Source organism: Hyla sarda, unplaced genomic scaffold, assembly GCF_029499605.1.
Source record: "Hyla sarda isolate aHylSar1 unplaced genomic scaffold, aHylSar1.hap1 scaffold_937, whole genome shotgun sequence".
NCBI lineage: Eukaryota > Metazoa > Chordata > Amphibia > Anura > Hylidae > Hyla > Hyla sarda.
Window position 1 is genome coordinate 129,128 of NW_026610967.1, and position 12,226 is coordinate 141,353.

The 12,226-nt window shown below is 51.1% G+C and overlaps 3 non-coding genes and 1 pseudogene across 3 annotated transcripts; all 4 read right to left on the reverse strand.

The window, feature by feature from the left end:
• Positions 1-4,736: 4,736 nt before the first annotated feature.
• On the reverse strand, positions 4,737-4,910 carry LOC130350185 (U2 spliceosomal RNA; annotated as a pseudogene).
• Positions 4,911-7,002: 2,092 nt separating this feature from the next.
• On the reverse strand, positions 7,003-7,191 carry LOC130350236 (U2 spliceosomal RNA). Its single transcript, XR_008887395.1, has one exon. It is a non-coding gene; the product is annotated as a U2 spliceosomal RNA (small nuclear RNA).
• Positions 7,192-9,286: 2,095 nt separating this feature from the next.
• LOC130350230 (U2 spliceosomal RNA) lies at positions 9,287-9,477 on the reverse strand. The gene has a single exon (XR_008887390.1). It is a non-coding gene; the product is annotated as a U2 spliceosomal RNA (small nuclear RNA).
• Positions 9,478-11,570: 2,093 nt separating this feature from the next.
• LOC130350231 (U2 spliceosomal RNA) lies at positions 11,571-11,761 on the reverse strand. Its single transcript, XR_008887391.1, has one exon. It is a non-coding gene; the product is annotated as a U2 spliceosomal RNA (small nuclear RNA).
• Between the last annotated feature and the right edge of the window lie 465 nt (positions 11,762-12,226).

Sequence of the window (12,226 nt, forward strand, 5' to 3'; positions counted from 1 at the left end):
GGACCTGCCCGCTGAGCCAGTCTTTTCTACAAGAGTCCGCTGCACCGTGACACATGCAAAGGAGGCCCTCAGCAGAGCGGGGATGTCGGGTATTCCCTTCCCACCCTTGCGGGGTTCCTTGTACATCACGGTCCTCTTGACTCTGTCCATTTTGCCCCAGACGAAGCCAAACACTGTCCGGGTGATGGCCTTGCAAACGGTGGTATGGGGAGGCCAGGCCTGTGCGGTATATTGGAGCACAGGCAAAACTTCACTCCGCAGGACAAGTGCCTTGCCTTCCATCGTGAGCTTTCTGGAGCTCCACAGTCCGATCTTTGAGTTTATCCTTCCTAGTCGGTCTTGCCAAGACTTAAGGGCCGCTCCTTCCTTCCCGAACCAGACTCCAAGAATTTGAATGAAGTCCGGCTTAATGGTAAAGGGGAAGGGGGCGGAAGAAGCCAGGTGCCACTCCCCGAAGAGCATGGCCTCCGACTTCCCGCAGTTGACTTTTGCCCCCGAAGCTCTGCCGAAGTCCTCGCAGGTCTGGACGAGTGCAGTCACCGAACGCTGGTCAGCGCAGAAGACGGTCACGTCGTCCATGTAGAGCGAGCACTTGACCTCGTGGCGATCTGGTCCTGGTGCGGTGATCCCTCTGATCTCTCCATTCTGCCGGATAGTCTCAGCGAAGAGCTCTATAACACAAACAAAAAGGAGAGGTGAAAGAGGGCAGCCTTGTCTAACCCCTGAAAGAATGGAAAAGGGGTCAGTCTTCCAGCCGTTCACCAACACCGTGCTGTAAATGTCAAAATACATAACGTTAACAAAAGAGCAAAACATCTTCCCCAGACCCAGCCTGCGCAAAACCCTGTCCATGAATGCGTGGGAGACACGGTCGAACGCCTTCTCCTGATCTAAGCTGACCAGGGCGGCGCGGCCCCCGCGGTCCTGGATGTAATGGACCGTGTCTCTCACAAGGGCAAGGCTGTCGGCAATCCTGCGGCCAGGAATGCTGCAGGTCTGGTCCGGATGGACGATCTGCCCCATGACAGGTTTCAGCCTGTTGGCCAGCACCTTGGCGAGGATCTTGTAGTCCACGTTCAGGAGAGAGATGGGACGCCAGTTTTTCAGGTCACATCTCTCCCCCTTCCGCTTATACAAGATCGTGATCATCCCTTCCCTCAACGACGGAGGCATTCTGCCCCCCACCACCATCTCCTCGTACACCTCCAACAGGTCCGGACAGATCAGGTCACCCAGCGCTACGTAGAGCTCGGCCGGGAGACCGTCACTGCCCGGGGTCCTGCCGGGCTTAAAGGATTTAGCGGCAGAGAGCAGCTCCCCCACCGTCAAGGGATCGTCCATAGCCGCCGCACCTGCGGGATCAACAACGTTAGTGACACCTGACAGGAACCTCTCGGCGGCTTCGGGGTCGGATGACTTGGGGGCGTAGAGGTTGCTGTAGAAGTCGTGGACGACCCCCATCACTTCCTCCTTGCCGCTCCTCATGTGTCCGGTCTCATCTCGTAGCTCAGTCAGGGGCGTGTGGCCGGCATGGAGCTTCCTGAAAAAGAAAGAGTTACATTTCTCACCCTTCTCCAGGTTCTCCACCTTGGAACGAAAGACGATTCGTTTGGATTCCTCCTCAAAGTGCCTTTTCAAGCTCTTTTTGGTCTCCTCCAGCTCCTCCCTGACGTCCCAGCCACACTGGAGCAGGTCCTGCAGGGACCGCAGCTCGCGCTGCAGTTTCCTCAAGTCCCACTTCTTCGCACACGCCTGTTGTCTGCCTTTTGCCTGAAAGAAACAACGGAATTCGACTTTAACATATTCCCACCAATCGCTGATGCACTTGAACAGACATTTGTCATTTCGCCATACAAGGTAAGCATCCCTAAGTTCCTCCATGACCTCCCTCTGCTCCAACAGGGCACAATTCAACTTCCAGGAGCCCGGGCCAGGTGGGAATCCATGGCCCAGAGTCCCCCGGAATCGAATGGCCCTGTGGTCAGAGAAGAAGCAGGGGACCATAGAGTACGACACCTTTCTGACTGCTCTCGAAGTGAAGATGAAGTCTATCCGAGAACGGAGCGAGCCATCGGGGCGGCTCCACGTATAGTTTACGGAGCCGTTCCCGATGGACCCGACAACGTCCTGCAAGGATGCCTCCGTCACCATCTCAATCAGCAGTTTAGACGTCACGTCCAGGTTGGCGGATGTGCCAGAACTGCGCCCGTCCACCTCAATGGGGCAGTTGAAGTCACCACCCAACACTACTGCTCTAGTGGTGGCGAGTTCAGCCCGCAGGGCCTGGAGAACCTCCAGTCGGACATCCCTCTCAGGGGAGGCATACACGTTGATGAGCCGCACGGGCTCACCCGCCCAGGAACCGTCTGCGACAAGAAGTCTGCCACAGACGAGCTCCCGGACGGAATCAAGTGCAAAGTTACCTCCCCTGATCAGGATGGCCACCCCCGCAGACCTATTGTCGCCCCCACCAGACCAGTAGGAAGGGCCGTGAGGCCACTGCCTGGCCAGATGGTTGTAAGACCTAGAAGCAGACAAAGCACATTCCTGCAACATGTAAACATCACACCTCTGGGAATCTAAGAACGTAAGAACAGTCTGAAATCTAAACCAAGCTCTAATACTCCTCACATTAATGCAGAAGATGTTGAGATCAGCCATGGGAATAAAAAGAGAGGTTAGTTCTGATACTAGTTACCAGTCTGGTCGGACGGGTCCTCTTCTCTGGCGCCTGTCGGCTCCTGTGGCTTCTCGTAGCGCCCTTCCAAGAACTCGTCGTAGACCGTGTTGGACGGAGTGTCCAGGATTTTCTTAACCTCTGGGTCCTGCAGCAGCTCCTCCATAGATTGAGCTTGGACTGGCTCTGCTTGGACCTGCTCCACTTGGGCCTGCTCCATCACCTCCTCTCCTTCTGAAGCCTCAAGGCTCTCGCAGACCTGCTCCATCTCCTCCTCCTCATCTGAAGCTTGAGGGGTCTCGCAGGTCTCGATTATCTTTCTTTTGTGGGACTCTTCTGATACGTTGTCCCTTCCTTTCCTCTTCCTCTGTATGGTACCTGGGGGAGGAAGAACAGGAAAGTCCTCCGAAGGGCGGGTGCCAGCAGCTGGAGGGGGGTTAGGTGCTGCTGGGCCAGGAGAGAAAGGAGGCTGGGTGGGGCGGGGGGCAGGAGAGAGTGCCCGGGCAGGGGAGGACGGGGCAGGGGTGGGCCGGGCAGGGGAGGACGGGGCAGGGGTGGGCCGGGCAGGGGAGGACGGGGCAGGGGTGGGCCGGGGTGGGGTACGGGGGGCAGGGGTGGGGCGGGATGGGGCAGGAGGGGCAGGGGTGGGACGGGATGGGGCAGGGGTGGGACGGGATGGGGCAGGGGTGGGACGGGATGGGGCAGGGGTGGGGCGGGATGGGGCAGGAGATGGGGCGGGAGGGGCAGGGGATGGGGCGGGAGGGGCAGGGGAGGGGCGGGACGGGGCAGGGGTGGTGGCTTTCGCCTTCTTACCCTCCTTGGTCGGCTTGGCCATCCGTGGTGTTGGCTCCGGAGCTGGGGCTGGCTTCGGTGCTCTCGCTGCCACAGATGCCCATGTTCTCTCCCTCTGGGGGCAGTCCTTGTAGCTGTGGGCTGCCAGTCCGCAGAGGTTGCAGGTCTTGCTCTTGGGGCAGTCCTTGGTCGTGTGACCTGTCACACGGCAATACCTGCAGGCATCCTCCGTACAGTCCTTGCCCTCGTGGCCCATCTTGCCACATCTCCTGCAGGTCTGCGGCATGTCCGGGTAGAAGATAAGTCCTGTGGAGTTGCCCAAGGAAAATGTCGTTGGCAGGTGCTGTAGTCCGTCTGGAGAAGCAGGGTTCTTGTTGAGTCTGACGACCACAGACCACTTGCAGGTCCAGTATCCGAGTGAGTTCAGGATGCGGGTGGGCTCCCTCACCACGGTGCAGAAGCGCTTCAGGAAGGTCGAGATGTCCGTGCCTGGGGTGTGTGGGTTCCGCATTGAGACCGTCACCCGCCTCTCCTCTCTTTGAATAAGGCAGTTGCCCACAAAGCGAGAGAAAGGGGATTCGGGACTCGCCGCTTTCACCACCTCCCAGTATCTTCTACAGGTCCCAATGGTGGCAAAGGTGATGTAGAAGATTCCCGAAAAGAAGGTTGCTATTCCCAGGGTGTCAGCCGTGGGGAAGCCTTGATCCGCCAGCATCTTCTTGCAGAACACGTCGTGGGACATGTCCGGCACCCTTCCGTCCACGGGCTTGAGCTTCAAGGCAACAGTCTGCCTCATCCAGGGCTCCAGGGTTGGAGCTTCCAGGTTAGGAATTCTGCCGCCCTTCTGCCTTGCCGTGGTGGAGGTTGAAGCTTGCTGTGGTTGGGGCTGGACCTCCAGGCCTTGCCCTGCAGCCTCCTGGGTGGACTTGCTGGTTGAGGCCATGGCTTCTTCCAGCAGGCTCTTTTCCGCTTCCTTGCTTGCTTGTGGAGAGAGGCTTCGCAAAGTCTTCTTTCCCGGGTGGGAGGAGCTATGCAGATCCGGTCCCGGTGGGAGGAGCTATGCAAATCCTTCTCCAGAGGCAGCGAGTTTCTTCGAAAAGATTCTGCGCCGCCTTCCTCTTCGCCGCTGTTCCGGAATTCACCGCCGATTCCCTTCTTCCAGGTTCTTCGTCGGCTTCTTCCGGAGCTGCAGTCTTCAAGATCTTCTCCTTCTTCAGATGTTCCGAGGCAGGCAGGAGACGATCTTCAGGTGGTATGCTCTAGAGAAATGCGGTTCTAATAAGAACGAAAAGTACTGCAATCGTACTACGCAAAATCTCTACCACAATGCTTGGAGTTCTTCAGACCGTAGCGATCATGGTATCTCCCCTGCCAGGTAAGTATCCCCTACTGATAAGAACAGATACTACACTTGATCTTAGCCAAAAGGCCGAGAAGCGATAACCGTGAAAGGGGCGGGCCCAACAAGGTCCCCTTCATGGGCACTATCACTGCTTGCTGTCAGGGAGGCTGCCAGACAATTTTCCATGCACACTCTGGGCTGGGGGGCAGTCAACCACCAGTACACACAGCAGAACCTAAACCCATACCATTATTGCTAAGCAGCAAGACAGGGGCCCATTGCACTCCCACGGGGCCTTTTTAAATGCAATCCATAACCCGGATTTGCCAGGAACCCTTCTTACTCCTCCTACTTGCATGTGACACTGGGCTTAGGATCTGCATAGGAAACACACACACAAGCACACACCTACCTTTGTTGCCTGCAGATGCCTCCTTGGCTGTCCCCAAACGGTATCAAACCAACACCCACGGGAAGCTGTAAGCATAGAGGACATGCCTGCACCCCATTGGACTTACCTGTGTGGGTTAAATCCGGGTTATTTGACAACCTATGGCGGTGATGGTTCTGCTCAGGCAGAGCAGTGCTGATGCTCCTCATAAAGCTGTCGCTGCTGTGAAGGTTCTAGGTGACATCACAATCCCTATGGTTACATACACGACAAAGCTGGGTTGTTGTTGTTTACACTCTGCAAGGCCTGTGGAAGTGAGTGACATCATAGCACTGTAGTTCTGGAGGGTTCTAGATGGATGCAACAATCTCCTGTTGCTTCTATGAAGGCCGTAATAGACGACATCACCAAACAGCTCCATAGTCACATACACAGCAAAGGAGAGATGTTGTTTACACCTAGTGATGTCAGTGGTATTGAGTGACATCACAGCACAGTGCTAAGGCTCCTGGGCCTGGACACAGCAGCGGCTGCAATATCTCAACGGAGAATACGTTTATATCTATGTGTGTGTGTGCGCATATATATATATAGTATATATATATATATATATATATATATATATTTCTCCGCCGAAATCACTTTTAAACCCATTTCCACCTTTTTTTCCCTTCTCTTCCTCTTACTTTTTTTTCACGTTTTTTTACGTTTTTCTCCTTTTCGCCTCTTTTCTGGGCGTATTATTCTTCTTTTTCTTCTTTTTTTCGTCTAATGCATACCCCATCAGTGCAGCAATGCTTATTCAATACCGCCAGCAGATGGAGACACTGGGGGATAATTTTCTAAGGATTTATACTGATTTTTCCTGTCTGAATTGTCGCACAGAAAGTTGCAGGCCAAATATGTGTGACATTTCTGCGACTTTAGCTTCTAGAGCATTTTTACAACATTATACATAGGTGCTGAATACATAAAAAGCGACTGTTCAGCGACAGACAAGTCGCATCGGCTGAAAGTAGGCCAGAATGTCAGTCCATGTTGGAGCAGGTTTAGATACAGTCTAAAGCATAGATCTCAAAGTCTGTGCACAGAATTTAGCAAGGGCCTCGCACCTTCTGATGCATCAGGTAGGTGCACAATAGCATAGCCTAACCCTCTGTACTTTGGTCTATATTGATGCGGGACATAGACAGCCAGCTGATGACCAATCCATTAGTGCAATGGATGGCTGGAAGCATTTGTCTTTGCCTTTGCAATACCACAGAAGCAATGCATGGTCAATGTACAGCAATGGACACACCTGTGTGAACAGCCAGGAGACACCCCCCCCCCCCCCATGTTATGTTACATAGTTACATAGTTAGTACGGTCGAAAAAAGACATATGTCCAATCACGTTCAACCAGGGAATTAAGGGGTAGGGGTGTGGCGCGATATTGGGGAAGGGATGAGATTTTATATTTCTTCATAAGCATTAATCTTATTTTGTCAATTAGGAACATTCAGCACCCACCCGCTATCAAGGCAGCTGCCTATCATGTCATGCCCTACCTGCACAGGTGTGCTGGCTACTCAAATGATCCAATTAAGGAGGCCATTTAGTCAGCAGCAGCAGAAGTCCTGTGCCTGGACGCTCCAACAGGGGCCAGACACAAGCAGAAGCAGAAGCAGCAGAAGCAGCAGCAGCACCACCTTTTGTTTTTTGGCTGCAGCAGCAGCAAGGCCCACAGGGCTGGCTAGCTGGCTAGCCAGCAAGCAGGTAGCAATGAAAGTAGGAATCTTTCTTTTTAACCCTGTAAGGGGGTGGTGCACTGTACCCGAAGATACTGCCATATCGGGTCAATGCATAGGGCGACGGAAGCAAGCTTCGAAATCGGCCCCCGTTCTCAAAAATCCATTTAATATATGGTCCCCATAGGGGACGTATCAGATATTAAACTGATAAGAACAGATACTACACTTGATCTTAGCCAAAAGGCCGAGAAGCGATAACCGTGAAAGGGGCGGGCCCAACAAGGTCCCCTTCATGGGCACTATCACTGCTTGCTGTCAGGGAGGCTGCCAGACAATTTTCCATGCACACTCTGGGCTGGGGGGCAGTCAACCACCAGTACACACAGCAGAACCTAAACCCATACCATTATTGCTAAGCAGCAAGACAGGGGCCCATTGCACTCCCACGGGGCCTTTTTAAATGCAATCCATAACCCGGATTTGCCAGGAACCCTTCTTACTCCTCCTACTTGCATGTGACACTGGGCTTAGGATCTGCATAGGAAACACACACACAAGCACACACCTACCTTTGTTGCCTGCAGATGCCTCCTTGGCTGTCCCCAAACGGTATCAAACCAACACCCACGGGAAGCTGTAAGCATAGAGGACATGCCTGCACCCCATTGGACTTACCTGTGTGGGTTAAATCCGGGTTATTTGACAACCTATGGCGGTGATGGTTCTGCTCAGGCAGAGCAGTGCTGATGCTCCTCATAAAGCTGTCGCTGCTGTGAAGGTTCTAGGTGACATCACAAATCCCTTTGGTTACATACACAACAAAGCTGGGTTGTTGTTGTTTACACTCTGCAAGGCCTGTGTGAAGTGAGTGACATCATAGCACTGTAGTTCTGAGGGTTCAAGATGGATGCAACAATCTCCTGTTGCTTCTATGAAGGCCGTAATAGACGACATCACCAAACAGCTCCATAGTCACATACACAGCAAAGGAGAGATGTTGTTTACACCTAGTGATGTCAGTGGTATTGAGTGACATCACAGCACAGTGCTAAGGCTCCTGGGCCTGGACACAGCAGCGGCTGCAATATCTCAACGGAGAATACGTTTATATCTATGTGTGTGTGTGCGCATATATATATATATATATATATATATATATATATATATATATATATATTTCTCCGCCGAAATCACTTTTAAACCCATTTCCACCTTTTTTTCCCTTCTCTTCCTCTTACTTTTTTTTCACGTTTTTTTACGTTTTTCTCCTTTTCGCCTCTTTTCTGGGCGTATTATTCTTCTTTTTCTTCTTTTTTTTCGTCTAATGCATACCCCATCAGTGCAGCAATGCTTATTCAATACCGCCAGCAGATGGAGACACTGGGGGATAATTTTCTAAGGATTTATACTGATTTTTCCTGTCTGAATTTGTCGCACAGAAAGTTGCAGGCCAAATATGTGTGACATTTCTGCGACTTTAGCTTCTAGAGCATTTTTACAACATTATACATAGGTGCTGAATACATAAAAAGCGACTGTTCAGCGACAGACAAGTCGCATCGGCTGAAAGTAGGCCAGAATGTCAGTCCATGTTGGAGCAGGTTTAGATACAGTCTAAAGCATAGATCTCAAAGTCTGTGCACAGAATTTAGCAAGGGCCTCGCACCTTCTGATGCATCAGGTAGGTGCACAATAGCATAGCCTAACCCTCTGTACTTTGGTCTATATTGATGCGGGACATAGACAGCCAGCTGATGACCAATCCATTAGTGCAATGGATGGCTGGAAGCATTTGTCTTTGCCTTTGCAATACCACAGAAGCAATGCATGGTCAATGTACAGCAATGACACACCTGTGTGAACAGCCAGGAGACCCCCCCCCCCCCCCATGTTATGTTACATAGTTACATAGTTAGTACGGTCGAAAAAAGACATATGTCCATCACGTTCAACCAGGGAATTAAGGGGTAGGGGTGTGGCGCGATATTGGGGAAGGGATGAGATTTTATATTTCTTCATAAGCATTAATCTTATTTTGTCAATTAGGAACATTCAGCACCCACCCGCTATCAAGGCAGCTGCCTATCATGTCATGCCCTACCTGCACAGGTGTGCTGGCTACTCAAATGATCCAATTAAGGAGGCCATTTAGTCAGCAGCAGCAGAAGTCCTGTGCCTGGACGCTCCAACAGGGGCCAGACACAAGCAGAAGCAGAAGCAGCAGAAGCAGCAGCAGCACCACCTTTTGTTTTTTGGCTGCAGCAGCAGCAAGGCCCACAGGGCTGGCTAGCTGGCTAGCCAGCAAGCAGGTAGCAATGAAAGTAGGAATCTTTCTTTTTAACCCTGTAAGGGGGTGGTGCACTGTACCCGAAGATACTGCCATATCGGGTCAATGCATAGGGCGACGGAAGCAAGCTTCGAAATCGGCCCCCGTTCTCAAAAATCCATTTAATATATGGTCCCCAGATAGGGGACGTATCAGATATTAAACTGATAAGAACAGATACTACACTTGATCTTAGCCAAAAGGCCGAGAAGCGATAACCGTGAAAGGGGCGGGCCCAACAAGGTCCCCTTCATGGGCACTATCACTGCTTGCTGTCAGGGAGGCTGCCAGACAATTTTCCATGCACACTCTGGGCTGGGGGGCAGTCAACCACCAGTACACACAGCAGAACCTAAACCCATACCATTATTGCTAAGCAGCAAGACAGGGGCCCATTGCACTCCCACGGGGCCTTTTTAAATGCAATCCATAACCCGGATTTGCCAGGAACCCTTCTTACTCCTCCTACTTGCATGTGACACTGGGCTTAGGATCTGCATAGGAAACACACACACAAGCACACACCTACCTTTGTTGCCTGCAGATGCCTCCTTGGCTGTCCCCAAACGGTATCAAACCAACACCCACGGGAAGCTGTAAGCATAGAGGACATGCCTGCACCCCATTGGACTTACCTGTGTGGGTTAAATCCGGGTTATTTGACAACCTATGGCGGTGATGGTTCTGCTCAGGCAGAGCAGTGCTGATGCTCCTCATAAAGCTGTCGCTGCTGTGAAGGTTCTAGGTGACATCACAAATCCCTTTGGTTACATACACAACAAAGCTGGGTTGTTGTTGTTTACACTCTGCAAGGCCTGTGGAAGTGAGTGACATCATAGCACTGTAGTTCTGAGGGTTCAAGATGGATGCAACAATCTCCTGTTGCTTCTATGAAGGCCGTAATAGACGACATCACCAAACAGCTCCATAGTCACATACACAGCAAAGGAGAGATGTTGTTTACACCTAGTGATGTCAGTGGTATTGAGTGACATCACAGCACAGTGCTAAGGCTCCTGGGCCTGGACACAGCAGCGGCTGCAATATCTCAACGGAGAATACGTTTATATCTATGTGTGTGTGTGCGCATATATATATATATATATATATATATATATATATATATATATATATATCTCCGCCGAAATCACTTTTAAACCCATTTCCACCTTTTTTTCCCTTCTCTTCCTCTTACTTTTTTTTCACGTTTTTTTACGTTTTTCTCCTTTTCGCCTCTTTTCTGGGCGTATTATTCTTCTTTTTCTTCTTTTTTTTCGTCTAATGCATACCCCATCAGTGCAGCAATGCTTATTCAATACCGCCAGCAGATGGAGACACTGGGGGATAATTTTCTAAGGATTTATACTGATTTTTCCTGTCTGAATTTGTCGCACAGAAAGTTGCAGGCCAAATATGTGTGACATTTCTGCGACTTTAGCTTCTAGAGCATTTTTACAACATTATACATAGGTGCTGAATACATAAAAAGCGACTGTTCAGCGACAGACAAGTCGCATCGGCTGAAAGTAGGCCAGAATGTCAGTCCATGTTGGAGCAGGTTTAGATACAGTCTAAAGCATAGATCTCAAAGTCTGTGCACAGAATTTAGCAAGGGCCTCGCACCTTCTGATGCATCAGGTAGGTGCACAATAGCATAGCCTAACCCTCTGTACTTTGGTCTATATTGATGCGGGACATAGACAGCCAGCTGATGACCAATCCATTAGTGCAATGGATGGCTGGAAGCATTTGTCTTTGCCTTTGCAATACCACAGAAGCAATGCATGGTCAATGTACAGCAATGACACACCTGTGTGAACAGCCAGGAGACCCCCCCCCCCCCCCCATGTTATGTTACATAGTTACATAGTTAGTACGGTCGAAAAAAGACATATGTCCATCACGTTCAACCAGGGAATTAAGGGGTAGGGGTGTGGCGCGATATTGGGGAAGGGATGAGATTTTATATTTCTTCATAAGCATTAATCTTATTTTGTCAATTAGGAACATTCAGCACCCACCCGCTATCAAGGCAGCTGCCTATCATGTCATGCCCTACCTGCACAGGTGTGCTGGCTACTCAAATGATCCAATTAAGGAGGCCATTTAGTCAGCAGCAGCAGAAGTCCTGTGCCTGGACGCTCCAACAGGGGCCAGACACAAGCAGAAGCAGAAGCAGCAGAAGCAGCAGCAGCACCACCTTTTGTTTTTTGGCTGCAGCAGCAGCAAGGCCCACAGGGCTGGCTAGCTGGCTAGCCAGCAAGCAGGTAGCAATGAAAGTAGGAATCTTTCTTTTTAACCCTGTAAGGGGGTGGTGCACTGTACCCGAAGATACTGCCATATCGGGTCAATGCATAGGGCGACGGAAGCAAGCTTCGAAATCGGCCCCCGTTCTCAAAAATCCATTTAATATATGGTCCCCAGATAGGGGACGTATCAGATATTAAACTGATAAGAACAGATACTACACTTGATCTTAGCCAAAAGGCCGAGAAGCGATAACCGTGAAAGGGGCGGGCCCAACAAGGTCCCCTTCATGGGCACTATCACTGCTTGCTGTCAGGGAGGCTGCCAGACAATTTTCCATGCACACTCTGGGCTGGGGGGCAGTCAACCACCAGTACACACAGCAGAACCTAAACCCATACCATTATTGCTAAGCAGCAAGACAGGGGCCCATTGCACTCCCACGGGGCCTTTTTAAATGCAATCCATAACCCGGATTTGCCAGGAACCCTTCTTACTCCTCCTACTTGCATGTGACACTGGGCTTAGGATCTGCATAGGAAACACACACACAAGCACACACCTACCTTTGTTGCCTGCAGATGCCTCCTTGGCTGTCCCCAAACGGTATCAAACCAACACCCACGGGAAGCTGTAAGCATAGAGGACATGCCTGCACCCCATTGGACTTACCTGTGTGGGTTAAATCCGGGTTATTTGACAACCTATGGCGGTGATG